This window comes from Eurosta solidaginis, chromosome 2 (assembly GCF_040869045.1).
Source record: "Eurosta solidaginis isolate ZX-2024a chromosome 2, ASM4086904v1, whole genome shotgun sequence".
Lineage (NCBI taxonomy): Eukaryota > Metazoa > Arthropoda > Insecta > Diptera > Tephritidae > Eurosta > Eurosta solidaginis.
Genome location: NC_090320.1, coordinates 97,953,283 through 97,967,487, shown reverse-complemented (window position 1 = coordinate 97,967,487; position 14,205 = coordinate 97,953,283). Strand labels below are relative to the sequence as shown.

Sequence of the window (14,205 nt, the reverse complement as noted above, 5' to 3'; positions counted from 1 at the left end):
CGGCTGATAGTGAATTGCAAGAAGACTACACTTAATGATAGTTTACCTCATAATGACTTGGATTTATTGGATTATGTTAATTAACTGATTTATGAGACCACTTCTTCCAGTGCTGTCAGCTATACTCCCCAGCAAAGTGCCTACAACACTATTTAAGTGTTTTATTTGTTACAACATTAATAACTATCAAAATAGTTATAAATATTAAAAAGAATTTAGTATCTACAACAATGAATAACAGCTGTAATCGAATGATGACTGACGAGAGTATGGCAGTGAAGCTATAATATAAAAATAGGAACCCAAGAATATTATTTCATACGTAAAGGTGGCCATAGTGCCATATAAACACGTTAATCGCTTTCCGCATAGCATAGCATATAGCGAGCATTGTACCTTCAGTCCAATACAAAAGTGAGTTATAAAAATCAATTTGTATATCCCACGGTTTATTGTTTGTAAACTGATATGTTTTATGATAAAATTTTTTTTTTTTGGAATCAAATTTTCAATTATAAAACCCTAATTGAATTCCTCTATGTTAGCCTTGTCCTTTGTTTGATCCCTAAAGTACTGTGAATTTGATGGAAGCATTGAAAAAAAGTTTTGGCTCTTGGATTTGGGTGGTGGCACAGTGTACTTGATTGTCGTGTTTTCGAAACGCTCTTCCCATTGTAAATTTCGCACAAAATCTAAAAACAGGAAGTGTGGTGACAATAATCTTATAGAAATAAACTCAAAAAAGCGCGTTAAAATCATACTATATTTCGAATAAATATTATCGCATAAATTACTAAAAAATTTTGAATGTTCCCAATGAAGCTAAGGTTCGCGGCGACAAAAGAGCGCCATCCGATTCGAAAGAGTTCCACGAGATGACCAAACGGGGTGCACTGCAATGGCTTGAAAAGGATTTGGATCGTCTGCTGCGCACTGGTCCCGCGGAAACGCGTCCAGAGCTACAAAGGGAGATGGCATGATTTGCCGATTTGTTTGGGCGTTTTTGTTTTTTTTTTTGCAAGAAGAGGGTCCTTCCATCGATTGGGAAAATATTCAAAAGTTACCTGCCAATGCTGCCGCTAGTTCTTATGAACTCATTCAATACCGACAAAGATATACAAAAAAATCGTAAGAATACACCGGCTTTCATGTTCAAATTCATACATTCAATCAGAGTTGCTTTCCGGGCATAAGCCGTGAATCATTTTTACCAGTTGCCAAAGATTTCAATGTTGAGAACGATATTGATGCTTGGTATCCACCTGGTCACGGTGACTTTTATGATACGTTTCGCAATTCTGGTTTACTAAAGAAAGTCACCGATGAAGGGCGTGAATATTGCTTCCTTTCAAATATTGATAGTTTGGGTGCTATTGTGGATTTAGCTATCCTCAATAAATGGGTGGGTGAGGAACGTACTGCAGATCCCAATGAATTTGTGATGGAAGTTACAGACAAAACACGTGCTAATGTTAAGGGTTGTACTCTCATTAGCGTCGAAAATAAATTACATTTACTGGGAATGCACAAGTACCAGAAGAACATGTTGATGAATACAAATCTGTGAAAACATTCAAATTTTTCCATACCAATAATATTTGGGCGAATTTGAATGCTATTTATCGTGTACTCCGCGAACGCATATGGAAATAATTGCAAACAACTGTGACCGACTAATTCCTGCTGAGGTATGCCCAGTCCGTCCAGGGTTCCTATATTTGATGGGAGAACCTATTCCGATGAAAATAAATAGACAAAGGAGTTCTGAAAACGTTATAAAGTTTATTTAAAAAGGGATCGATATCCTTACAAGCTACTCCTATTCTTTGTCCCTGTCTAAATAAGAGTAGCTGAGGTAGAACCCCTCTGCTAGCTCTCCGTCAGTTGGAGTAGAACCCTCCTACTGAATATAAAATAATTCACGAAATGAAGTAGAAACCTTCAGGTCGTGTTGGTCAGTGGTAGAAGCCCACTGACTCGTATGCCTATCTCCTAGCTTCTGATCTTACAAGTTAATTTGCCGCCCTTATATACGATTTTGTACGCCGGTGGACAGTTATTTCCTAAAAACAATTCATTGTAATAATTCCTTAGTTATAAAATTATGTAGGACTGCACGCAGGCAGTCAGTAATTTTACAATAACAATTATAAAAGCTGGAAATGCAAAAATCGAATTCTAGTTTAACGCTACTTTCGCTGTATTCTATTGGTACATACATACGCTTACATGCTAACATGCGTTTTCCCTCTTTCCATTATCATACATATGGTGGTACATCGGTATATATACATATATGCATATTTTCGATCATGTATGGCGATTCGCTATCCCGGCATTTCATATCCCAATTTTAGGGAGCCCTAATATACATAGCGAACAATGTGCCAAATCTCGTACGTACGCTTGTTGTATGCCTGCTGTGTTTTCCAGTCTTTGCTTTACCTATCGAATTCGATCATTTGTGTTTATGCGTATGTTCGCTGTCACTTGGTTTTGATGGTGCGTTGGCCTCGTTTGATGCTTTCGGCTTCTGCTTAGGGCGTGCGTTGGTGTGTCGTATGCTTGTACGTAAGTATGTAGAGAAAAGTCCCAATTAGTAGCAGCGCTTAGTTTGGCGACTTTTACTGCTGATATTTGTTTATCCAAATTATTATGTATGTTGTATTTGTGGCTGAGTGCATTGGATGCGCAAAGGGTTGGTTGACCGGCATAATTTTATGTTTTGTGCGTTTCCATTTTCCTTCCAAATGTTTTAGTGTATGTTAGGGTGACCTATATTTGAAACTTATGTGGGCGAAAAATGTAAATATTGTGCTTGCGTGCAAAAGTGCGCAAGTCTGGTTTATCCTTCAATTTAGTAAATAATAATTCAATATGCGACCGCATCTATTTGTTTTGACGTGTAATTCATAAAGGTATAATTCATGTAATAAAAATGTATAAATGTTAAATTCAGAGTTAAATTTAATTCTTGTATAACATGAAAATGAAAAATAGGTATATGTTGTGAGGGTACAAAACCCTCGGTTTTGGGGTCCTCACACAACAAAACAATGGAGAATGGCGTAAGGGTGATACAATTAGGGACCGCCCTTGGTGCACCTATGAAATATTTTGATGGCGCGATTGGTATTAATGTGCCATGTACACGTTTTGTCAGTCCATGTCTATCTGCTGTCGACGCCCCAATGGAGGACGACGTTAAAGATCCAATGGAACATGAACTAATGGTATTTATGGAAATGATGTCTTTAGAAATGAAGTTTTAAAGTTAACTGTTTTCGATTCCAGCTTCCTAAAGGATCTCCGAACAAACTCAAATGTACTTTCATTCACCATTGAGGAAACCGGCAAAGGTGTAACGGGACTAAAATATCGAACCTCATGGGTAAGAATAATTTTGGTAAATTTTTTTTTTACCACCGAGTTTTATTAATGGCTGCAATTTCGATTTTCATTGGATACATTCTCCATCGCGGACGTAAGGTTGTCCGGCTACGATGTCGTTTAAGATATTTGAAACCTAATTCTCTATGAAAATGACTGTGAAAGGCAGTCAAATATTATTCCAAAATGCTTAAGTTCACCTTTACTGCGATATCACTTATGCATAAAGCATTTCGAAATATGAATCATAAAGGATTATTCAAGAATAGGGACATTTAAAGTATATTTTCCTTCCGACGATACCTTAATTTTTTAATCGAAAATACTTTTAAGTTTGAACGTTTAGTTCATATGGGATTTGATATTTGGGGGTGTAATTGCTGATTTAATTGCGGATTCTGTGGCAGATAATGATATGATATGTTGGCCTCGTTCAGGGGAACGAGAGCAGGGATATCGGTGTGTTGGCCTGGTTCGGGGTGAACGAGAGCTGGGTTATTTGGGATAGATGAATGTGTTCATTTTCCTTGTCGTTGGGCGGAAGTAGTACCAGTTTCGCGATTGGTCTGGTAATTTGTCCCTTAATTGTATTGACGTCAACAACACGTACACGGTTATCGGAACCTGGGTGTGTGTTAACGACTCTCCCCATTCTCCACTCGTTTGGTTGTAGGTTATACTCCTTTATGACCACTAGGTCATCGGGTTTTAAGTTGGATTGTGGATGTTTCCACTTATACCGTTTCTGGATCTCGGTGAGATATTCCGATTCCCATCTTTTGCAGAATGTTTGATGAAGGGCTTTTATCTTTTGCCATCGGTTTACGATTGAGGCAGGATTTTCACTACAATCGAGTTCAGGTGGGGCTAAAAGATGTCCATACACGAGAAAGTGGCCTGGAGTAAGCGGCTCCAGGTCGGAGGGGTCATTGGATGAGGGACTGAGAGCCCTAGAGTTGAGGCAGGCCTTAATGCGACATAGGAGGGTCGTAAACTCGTCAAGAGTATATTTTTGATCGGTCGGGATCTTTTTAAAATGAGTCTTAAAACTTTTTACCCCCGCTTCCCACAAAACTCCCATGTGAGGAGCACTTTCTAGAGTGTGATGGCTATATTTATTCAATTTTCCTTCCCTCGCTTCACGCAGAAATGCTTTAAACTCGAATCGTAAAGATCGCAAAGTTCCGACAAAGTTAGTACCATTGTCAGAGTAAACATTTTTCGGACAGCCTCGTCTGGATACAAATCTGGCGAAGGCAGCTAGGAAGGACCCGGTACTAAGGTCGTTTGTCGCTTCTAGATGGATGGCTTTCGTCGAAAAGCAGACGAAAACACAAACATTTCCTTTTGAAATTCGGCATCCCCTCCCTCGGTAGGATGTTATATCGAGTGGTCCCGCGAAATCTACCCCAGTGTTGGTGAAGGCCCTAGTAAAGGTGGTGCGCTCTTTCGAAAGGATCCCCATAAGTTGCGTTTGTGTCCGCTTCCTGTAAATAGTACAGACCTTACAGTTGTGGATAACAGACCTTATCATTATTTTAAAACTGGGATCCAGTACTGAGTGCGGATATGACGTAGCATCAGCTGGTTCACTCCATGCAGGGTGGTCTTATGAGAGGATTGAACTATAAGTCTGGATAACCTGCAAGTGTAAGGAAGGATAATGGGATGACTTTCGTTATGGGACATGTCTTTGGATGCCCTGGTCCGCCCCCTAGTTCGAATGATGCCTTCTACATCTATATATGGGTCCAGGGGTAAAATCTCACTCTTACTCTTAGTTTCCCTGACTTCAAATTGGCGTACTCTTCTTGATAATGTTGCCTTTGGCATATTGTTATCAGTATTTGTGTTGTTTTTCTATTTCGTTAGGCGCTATCGAATGAGATTCCCTTTTAAAGGAGGCTTTAGTTGTTGGGTGCGTTTTCTGGAAAAACCGAAGAAGCCCTTGGTAAATCGGAAAACCTATCCAGAATATCAAAGTTATTTTCGACCGATGTTGCATGAACTTTCACTTTTCTTTGATATTTGTGTTTAAATTCTCTTCTTGTGTTGGCCAATTTTCGTTGTCTTCTTGTAACCAAGAAGGTCCCTGCCACCACAAAGAATTGTCGATTAGATCCGAAGCGAGGAGGCCTCTGCTCGCCAAATCTGCAGGATTTGACGTGGAGTCTACATGCCGCCATACTTTGTCTCCTACTTTGTCGATGATTTTCGTTATTCGATGTGCCACACACGTTGACCACGAACATGGTGACTTTCTGATCCATGCCAGTACTATAGTCTAATCTGTCCAAGGGGTTACTTTAATATTGGAAAGTTGCCTATTTTCTATGGCCGACTCTATAATTTCTGCAAGTAGGACTGCGCCGCAGAGTTCCAGTAGTGGCAATGATATAGTTTTAACCCGGACTACTCTTGTCTTTGCAATTAACAGATTGGTGAATACTCGATCCTTTGTCTGAACCCTCAGGAAAACAGTGGCTGCATATGCTTTTTCCAAAGCATCGCTGAATCCATGTATTTCAACGCTGTCCTTTGGAGTAAAATGAACCCATCGTGGTATGCGGATATCGTTGATTTTTCCGTATTCTTGCATAAATGCGGTCCAACGATCTAGAGTAGTTTGTGATACTTCTTCGTCCCAACCCGTTCCTTCCAACCAAATAGTTTGCATTATATTCTTGGCTACAATTATCACTGGTGCCAGCCAGCCAAGAGGGTCGAACAGCTTTGCAATCGCAGAAATTATAGCCCTTTTTCTGATGGCATCGCTGCTTTCAAAACGTTTAGCAGTAAAATAGAATAGGTCGGAATTCGCGTTCCACTTAATGCCTAGAGCTTTAATCATACTAGTATCTTCAAACTGTAGGAAGTCCTCTGTTAATAAATGCTGCTTCGGTATACGCTGCAGAATTTACTTGCAGTTGGACGTCCATTTTCGCAACGGGAAACCTGCCCATTGCAATGCCGCTGATATCTGATCTCTTGCCCTTATCGCAGTTTCCATGCTGTGTCCACCGGCGAGTACGTCATCAACGTACATACAATTTCGCAAGATATCTGCTGCATTGGATGCGAGGTCTCCACGTCATCAGCCAGTTGTTGTAGTGTTCGAATCGCAAGGTAGGGAGCGCAATTCACTCCAAATGTTACTGTTTTCAGTTCATAAAGGTTGATTGGATCTTTGGGGCAGTTGCGAAATACGATTCGCTGGAATTTTGTTTGATTTTCATTAACCCATATTTGGCGGTACATTTTTTCTATGTCGCTGTTAAATACGTATTTGAACAGCCGCCAACGTAGTATAAGGATTGTTAGGTCGGATTGGAGTATTGGACCTGGGTATAGGGCCTCATTTGAACTGTTTCCGTTTGTGGTAGCACATGATACGTTAAACGCGACTCTGACTTTTGTCGCTGTACTTCCCTACTTTATAACAGCATGGTGACGTAGGAAGTAACAGTCATTTGAGTCTGGCGGGATATTACTGACTTGTTTCATATGCCCTTAGGTTTCATATTCAGATACAACTCTATTGTATTCTGTTTGTAGGTCGGGAATTTTAGCTAATCGTGACTCATTCCGATAACATTGAGAATACGCACTTATTAGAGAGGCACCTAAGCTAAATTCTTTCCTAAAGGGTAAGGAGACTACGTATTTGCCATCGTTGCTCCGAACTGTTGTGGATTTGTATAGCTCCTCGCAGTAAGTGTCATCGTTATTGATGCTCCTCTTCTTTGGAATTTCCTCTATCTCCCAAAAAGCCGCCAGTTGTTTGTCTAAAGTGACCTCGTTGAAATATGAAACAAGGTTTTATTTGTATCAACCACATCTGTCCGGCCTGTCAAAATCCAGCCGAACACCGTTTCCTGTGCTATTAATGTGTTTAGCACATCTTTCCTAATGCCTCCTAACATAATTTGGGGGAATATGTCTCCGCCCAGAATTAGATCGACTGGCTCATTGACAAAGAATCTTTTGTCAGCCAGTACTAAATCAGGGAATACTTGCCTAGTTATTGCGTTTATTTGGCAAGTTGGAAGATTCCCTGTTAATTGTGGTAAAACCAGCATGATCGTATTGATCTTGATTAATGGGTATGTTGGCAACCGCAGTTGTATGTTGCACGGTTCTTTCACTTGTGCAGACATTGTGTTATTGATGCCCGAAGTCTTGGCATGCAGGTGTTTGGATGGCAGATTAATTCTGCGCTTTAGTTTCTCGGTAATGAACGAACATTCAGATCCCGAGTCTCTTAGGGCTCTCGCCGAATAGGCAACACCATTAAAATGAATATTGACCTGAGCTGTCCCTAGTAATACCCCTTTACTTGTATTAGCAAAACATGAGTTCACATTATTAATCGGAGCATTTTCTCTTTCGTATTTGAGCTTCTCGTGACGTAGATGCTCCTATAGTGTCTGAAGTATTTGTTGGTTTTGGCGGATTCGAAATATGAAGCAGCGTATGATGTCTTAAATGAAATGTGGCACAGTTCATTTGACTGGTGCACTTTGTTACCGAATGGCCAGCAGAAAGGCAGTTTATACACCTACGGCTGCTCTTAATTTGTTCAAACCGTTTAGTTGGCGTTAAACGTAAGAACGTTTCGCACTTTGCAATTCGATGTTCAGGACTTTTGCACATCTTACACGTAGGTTTGGCTACACTACCCTGATACGACCCCAATCGTTTCGACGATGTATCTGCCCAGGAACGAGAAGCTTGTGGCTTAGAGGGTTTTGAAACTGTATCCCCTCTTATATCTACGACAGTTTCCAACGTTTGGAATCTGCTGGATAAGAATTTATCCATGTCTGCCCATTTTGAAATTTCTGTTTTATTTTCTATGGTTTGTTCCCATAGAGCCTGTGTGGTTTCTGGCAGTTTTGTAGAGCACAAATACGTTAGAATTGCATCCCAATTTGATATGTCAATCTTGTGACATTGAAGCGCTGAGATGCAATTGTTTATTTCACGTTGAAGTTTTTTAATGGAGCTACCGCATTCACTCTCAACTGCTTTTAAACTAAAAATAATTTTTAATTGGGCATTTTCTAAAATGCGTTTATTTTCGTATCGGTCACACAGATTTTTCCATGTTGTTTCGAAACCGTCTTTTGTTAAAAGACATCGTCCGACTATTTCTTTGGACTCACCTTGAGTCTTTTGATTTAAGTAGTATAATTTTTCTACTGCTTCCAGGTTTTTGTTACGTATGTATGTGGAGTGGTCAACGAAAGAGGCAGTCGTTGCTTGACCGCCGTGGAGATTGAACTTCAACCGTGGACGCTGTTAATATGCTAACCGTGGACGCTGTTGATACGTGCTTTCAAAATTATATTCGCTTTTCATATACTTGTACATTTAACTACTTGCCATATATTACCTAAAATATATATGTACTTCACTCTCTATTTAAATAAAATCCTACATTTGGGGACTCAACCGGGATTTGCGCAAGCTAAAAACAAAAAAAAAAAAACAAATATAATTAGTTATTGGCATAACAGAAGAAATATCGGGCATGGTGGTGGCCTGATTTGTATGGCAAATATAATTTGTTGTTGGTATAACTGCAGAAATATCGTGCGTGGTGGACAGTAATTTCACGCAATAGAAAAAATTAACTTTATGATATAGCAGTAAGTTCAGTAATTTCAGTGTGTTCAGGTCGCATAATGACAAAGAATCGTCGTTCGCAACGAAGTGACAGTGCGGTGGAGGTAGATTCTAGTACTGGTTATGGTACAGTACGCTTCTCTGTGAACGATGTTGAGAATATTATAAAAAAATATTCTGGCGAAGACACGGTTCTAGTATCCGCATGGATTGACGAATTTGAGTCTTATGCAGACGCATTTAGATGGAATCCGCTACAGAAATTTGTGTTCACTAGAATATCACTTACGGGTGCAGCAAAATTATACATTGAATGCGAGGCAAAACCAATTTCATATGAACAACTGAAAACAGCGCTCACTCAAGGATTTCTTTCAAAGCTAACAAGCTGTGACGTACATAAGAAGTTGAGGGAGTCGAAAAAGAGTAAAAGCGAATCTTGTCGTGAATTTCTGTACCGCATGCTTGATATGGGTAGTCAGGCAAACGTAGATAACTTGTCTGTCTTTCAGTACATAATCAATGGCATTACCGATACAGTAGTAAACAAAACGATTCTGTTCGGAGCAAAAACGGTGGCGGAATTCAAAGAAAAGTTAGAAGCATATGAAAAGATGAAAACAATTGGTGGGGAAGACAATTTTGTGAAAACTAACTCTGGTGAGCGACCTCATAGCGATACGAAGAATTTAAAAAAGGGTAATACGACTAAAACGCGGTATTGCTTTAATTGTGGTTCGTCAGAAATGAATGTTTCGCTTGTCCTGAAAAGTCGAAGGGTCCAAAATGTTTTGGATGTAATAACCATGGACATAAACGAGTTGATTGTCCAGCAGCAAAGAAGGTATCGGCTAATATTCTCCAAAAGCCAAACATGATTCGTCCAGTCACAATAAACGGTGTAGGTTTGTCTGGTTTAATAGACACAGGTAGTGATGTTTGTATTTTAAAAAAGTGCCACTTGCGTACAATTTGCCCTCAGGTGACATCCAACGGTACAAACATGTCGCTAAACGGTGTAGGTGCAAATATAATAGCTAAGGAGTCTTGTCGGGTCAATGTTAATTTGGATGGTGTTGCCTTTGATAATATAGAATTTTGGGCAGTCGAAAATAGTTTTATTACTGCTGATGTAATGATAGGAATGAGCCTACTCGATAAAGTTGTAGTGAGCATCGATCGAGGAAAAGTCACTATAAAGAAGCATGAGAATAATACATCAACGAAGAGGGAATCCAATGCGGAGGTAAGCTGTTTTCTGGCGAAAGTGGACACTGATATATTAGTGCAAGCGAACATGACATCATGGCCAGTAATTTGCCCACCAAGGCTATCCAAAAAACACATTTCGACTTAATTCCGGCTACACCCCAGCCAAACAAGTGAGTACCCCAGTGGCAATGAAGATAATACCGATGGATGATGAGCCAGTTTACCGACCTCCACGATGATTTCCACCTGTAGAACGAGACGCCATTGACAAGCAGGTCACTGAATGGCTTAAAGCCGGAGTTGTTACAGAGAGTGTGTCTGATTATGCGAGCCAAGTAGTGTTGGTCAATAAGAAAGACGGCACACTACCTCTTTGTATCGATTACAGGGCTGTCAACAAGAAGATCCATAAAGATAGGTATCCACTTCCAGTAATTGAAGACCAAATTGATCGATTACAAGATGCACATTAGTTTACCACGTTGGACCTTGAGAATGGGTTTTTCCACGTGAACATCGAAGAAAAAAGCCGTAAGTACACATCCTTCGTAACGCAAAGCGGCCAATTCGAGTTTACTAAAGCACCGTTTAGCTTGTGTAATTCTCCAAGCGTTTTTCAAAAGTTTATCAACTACGTATTTCGAGATTTGATACTGAAATAACGTGGAATAACGATCGTATACGTTGACGACATCGTAGTCCCATCCCGAAACATCGAAGATGGCGTCAATAACTTGAAGAAAACTCTCGATGTGGCTGCCACGAATGGCCTAAATATAAAGTGGAAAAAAGTGTCAATTTTTAAAGCCAGAAATCGAGTTTCTTGGTCACCGTATATTTAATGGAACTGTAGCTCCCTCGTCATAAAAAACGAAAGCTGTGCTGAATTTCCCGGTTCCGACTACAGTGAAGCAGCTTCAGAGCTTTTTAGGGCTTGCCGGGTATTTCAGAAAGTATATCGCTAACTTCGATATACGAGCGAAACCACTTACGGAGTTAACTAAAAACGATGGACGTATCAAGTTAGGTCAGCTGGAACTAGCTCCACTCGACGATCTTAAGAATGCATTATCGTCTAATCCTGTTTTGCGAATCTTCAAGTATGGTGCTACGACAGAGCTGCATACCGATGCCAGTAGGCAAGGCTATGGTGCAGTGCTTCTCCAAGTTTGCGATGATGACAACGCACTTCATCCCGTATTTTATATGAGCAGGTGTACAACCTATGCTGAAAAAAATTATTCAAGTTATGAGCTGGAGGTTCTGGCAGTTATAAACGCTGTGAAGAAGTTCCGTATATACTTACTTGGTCAGAGGTTTAAAATTGTATCTGATTGCAGGGCGTTCGAGTGTACGTTGAAAAAGAAGGATTTAACTACACGGGTTGCAAGATGGGCCCTTTTGCTAGAGGAGTTCAACTACTGGGTAGAGCACCGAGCCGGGACAAGTATGCGACACGTAGATGCTTTAAGCCGCAACCCAGCTGTAAATGTGCTGCAGGAGGAGAACAGCTTTCTAGCTAAATTGTTAGATGCTCAACGTCGAGATGATAGTCTGAATGCAATTTTCGAGATGTTAAAGAGTGAACCTTACAAGGATTTCACCACCCAAAACGGTATATTATGTAAAGTTGTTAATAATAACATTTTGTTTGTTGTTCCAGAGGCAATGAGAGCTTCGGTTACACGCGGAGCACATGAACGTGGTCATTTTGGTTCCCGAAAAATTAAGGAAGTTTTGGAAAAGGAATTTTACATACCCGATTTAGACCGACGCATCGACAGATGTGTAGCTAACTGTATCAAATGCATACTTTCTGATCGCAAGCGGAGAAAATCAGGTTTGTTACACCCTATTCCTAAAGGAGAAATTCCGCTTGCGGCTGTACATGTAGACCATTTGAGGCCGATGCAAGACACTAAAAAGGGCTATCGGTACATTTCAGCATTAATCGACGGTTTTACGAAGTTCTGTTGGCTATTTCCAACAAAAACCCTAGGTACTGAAGAAGTTATACAGAAAATGGAGATTATTGCAGAAACGTTTGGCTATCCGCATTTTATCGTATCTGACAGGGGTGGCGCATTCATATCAACCGATTTCAAAAGTTACTGCACAAACCATGGTATTCAACAGCACGTCACAACAACTGGAGTGCCCAGGGGTAACGGACAGGTGGAACGCCTACACGCAGTCATCATTTTAGCGCTAACCAAAGCTTCATTGGACAACCCAGATAAATGGTATCAAAATGTAAAATCAATTCAGAGAATTATCAACTCAACTTATCAACGATCCATAAAGACAACGCCATTTCATTTGCTGGTTGGTACAGAAATGCGTTGTAAAAATGATACGAATTTGATAGAGTTGATTGAAACTGAAATGCAACAGCAGTATGAGAACGCAAGGCTGGAATTGCGCAATGAGGCAAAGCAAGCAATAGCGCAAGTGCAAGCTGAAAATGAGAAACAGTTTAACCGAAGACGTCGACAAGCAAGGAAATACCAAGTAGGGGACCTGGTAGCTATTGTGCGAGTACAATACGGGACTGGTCTTAAGATACGCCCAAAATTCTTTGGCCCCTATCGAGTAACGTCAGTAAAGGGATTTGACCGCTACGAAATGCAAAAAGTAGGCGAGCACGAAGGGCCAAAAACCACCAACAGCAGCATAGACAACATGAAGCCTTGGATTGAAGACCTAGTTTCGGATTACGAAGATGACGATGAAACCTGCGATGAAAATCAAGGCGATAGTCACTCGCCTGAGGCAGGTGAGTAATATGAATGACAGGGTGGGGATTGGTCAACGAAAGAGGTAGTCGTTGCTTGACCGCCGTGGAGATTGAACGTCAACCGTGGACGCTCTTAATACGCTAACCGTGGACGCTGTTGATACGTGCTTTCACAATATATATTCGCTTTTCATATACTTGTACATTTAACTACTTGCCATATATTACCTAAAATATATATGTACTTCACTCTCTATTTAAATAAAATCCTACATATATATATAGCAGTGAACATGTCTCTAAAAGACGGCCAAGAAAGGTAATCCCCTTTGAACACGTCCGTATCATATGATGGCAGGCGCACCCTATATTCCCTGTCTCCTGAGCTTTCTTCTTTCTTTTCAGCTTTCGCAAGTTTTTTTCGAAAGTTCAGCCATTGCTGCCTGGCACTTGAGAAAGCTGAAGTATGTAACTTTGTGCTTCTTTTTAATGGCCCACTGCTCTTTTGCCCCGAGTTCTGAGGAGCTCAAGAGTTCTTCATATGCCTGCTTCGCTTTCTCCCATAGCAATTTCAACTCCTCCTTTTGGACTAAAAGGGTGTGTTTTGTATTGTATGAAGGTGACATATCATTATAGTCATTTTCAAACTCAGTCACTGCCTCTTCTTGGCGTATATAGGTATCCATTATATTAAATGAAAATTTATTGAAGTATTAATTAATTAATTGCCTTTGCAGAGAGTATTGAGTGAAAATGAACTGAAATGAAGGACTGTATTCGAGAGAGATTTCTCGGTGAAGTGGCCTCGAAGTTTGCGAGAAAGCTAGTAGTTTAAAGGAATGTCAAATTGCGTGGTGGCAACGGCACGCACCCACGTAATTGTTAAAAGAAAGTGCTAATGCAGATGTGCTAATGAATTGTGTAAGCCAATAAGTAATGGCTAATGAAAAGTGGTGTAAGTGAAAAAATAAAAAAAATATATATGAATGCTCGTTATGGACTTTTAGAGATCCTAACCAAGGACTGTATTAAGACACTAAAGTGGTTAGTGTCTTTATATCACCAAAAATAGATCAGTCAAACTGATTTGAGTATTGCCGCAAGTGAAAACAAAAATAAAAATATTGCAATTTTAAAAAATTGGACAAGAAATGAGCCTATTGGCTACCCAAACAACAACAACAATATGTGTGTGTAAACTAAGTGCACTTTGTATTATAGCAACAACATAAATTGCG

General features: G+C 40.1%; 1 protein-coding gene and 1 pseudogene across 10 annotated transcripts in view; one reads left to right on the top strand and one right to left on the bottom strand.

Moving 5' to 3' along the window:
* Window positions 1–14,205, bottom strand: part of LOC137240104 (uncharacterized) — a 1,657,600-nt gene that overhangs the window by 1,355,405 nt on the left and 287,990 nt on the right. The window lies entirely within an intron of this gene.
* LOC137239166 (UTP--glucose-1-phosphate uridylyltransferase pseudogene) lies at window positions 1,071–3,272 on the top strand (annotated as a pseudogene).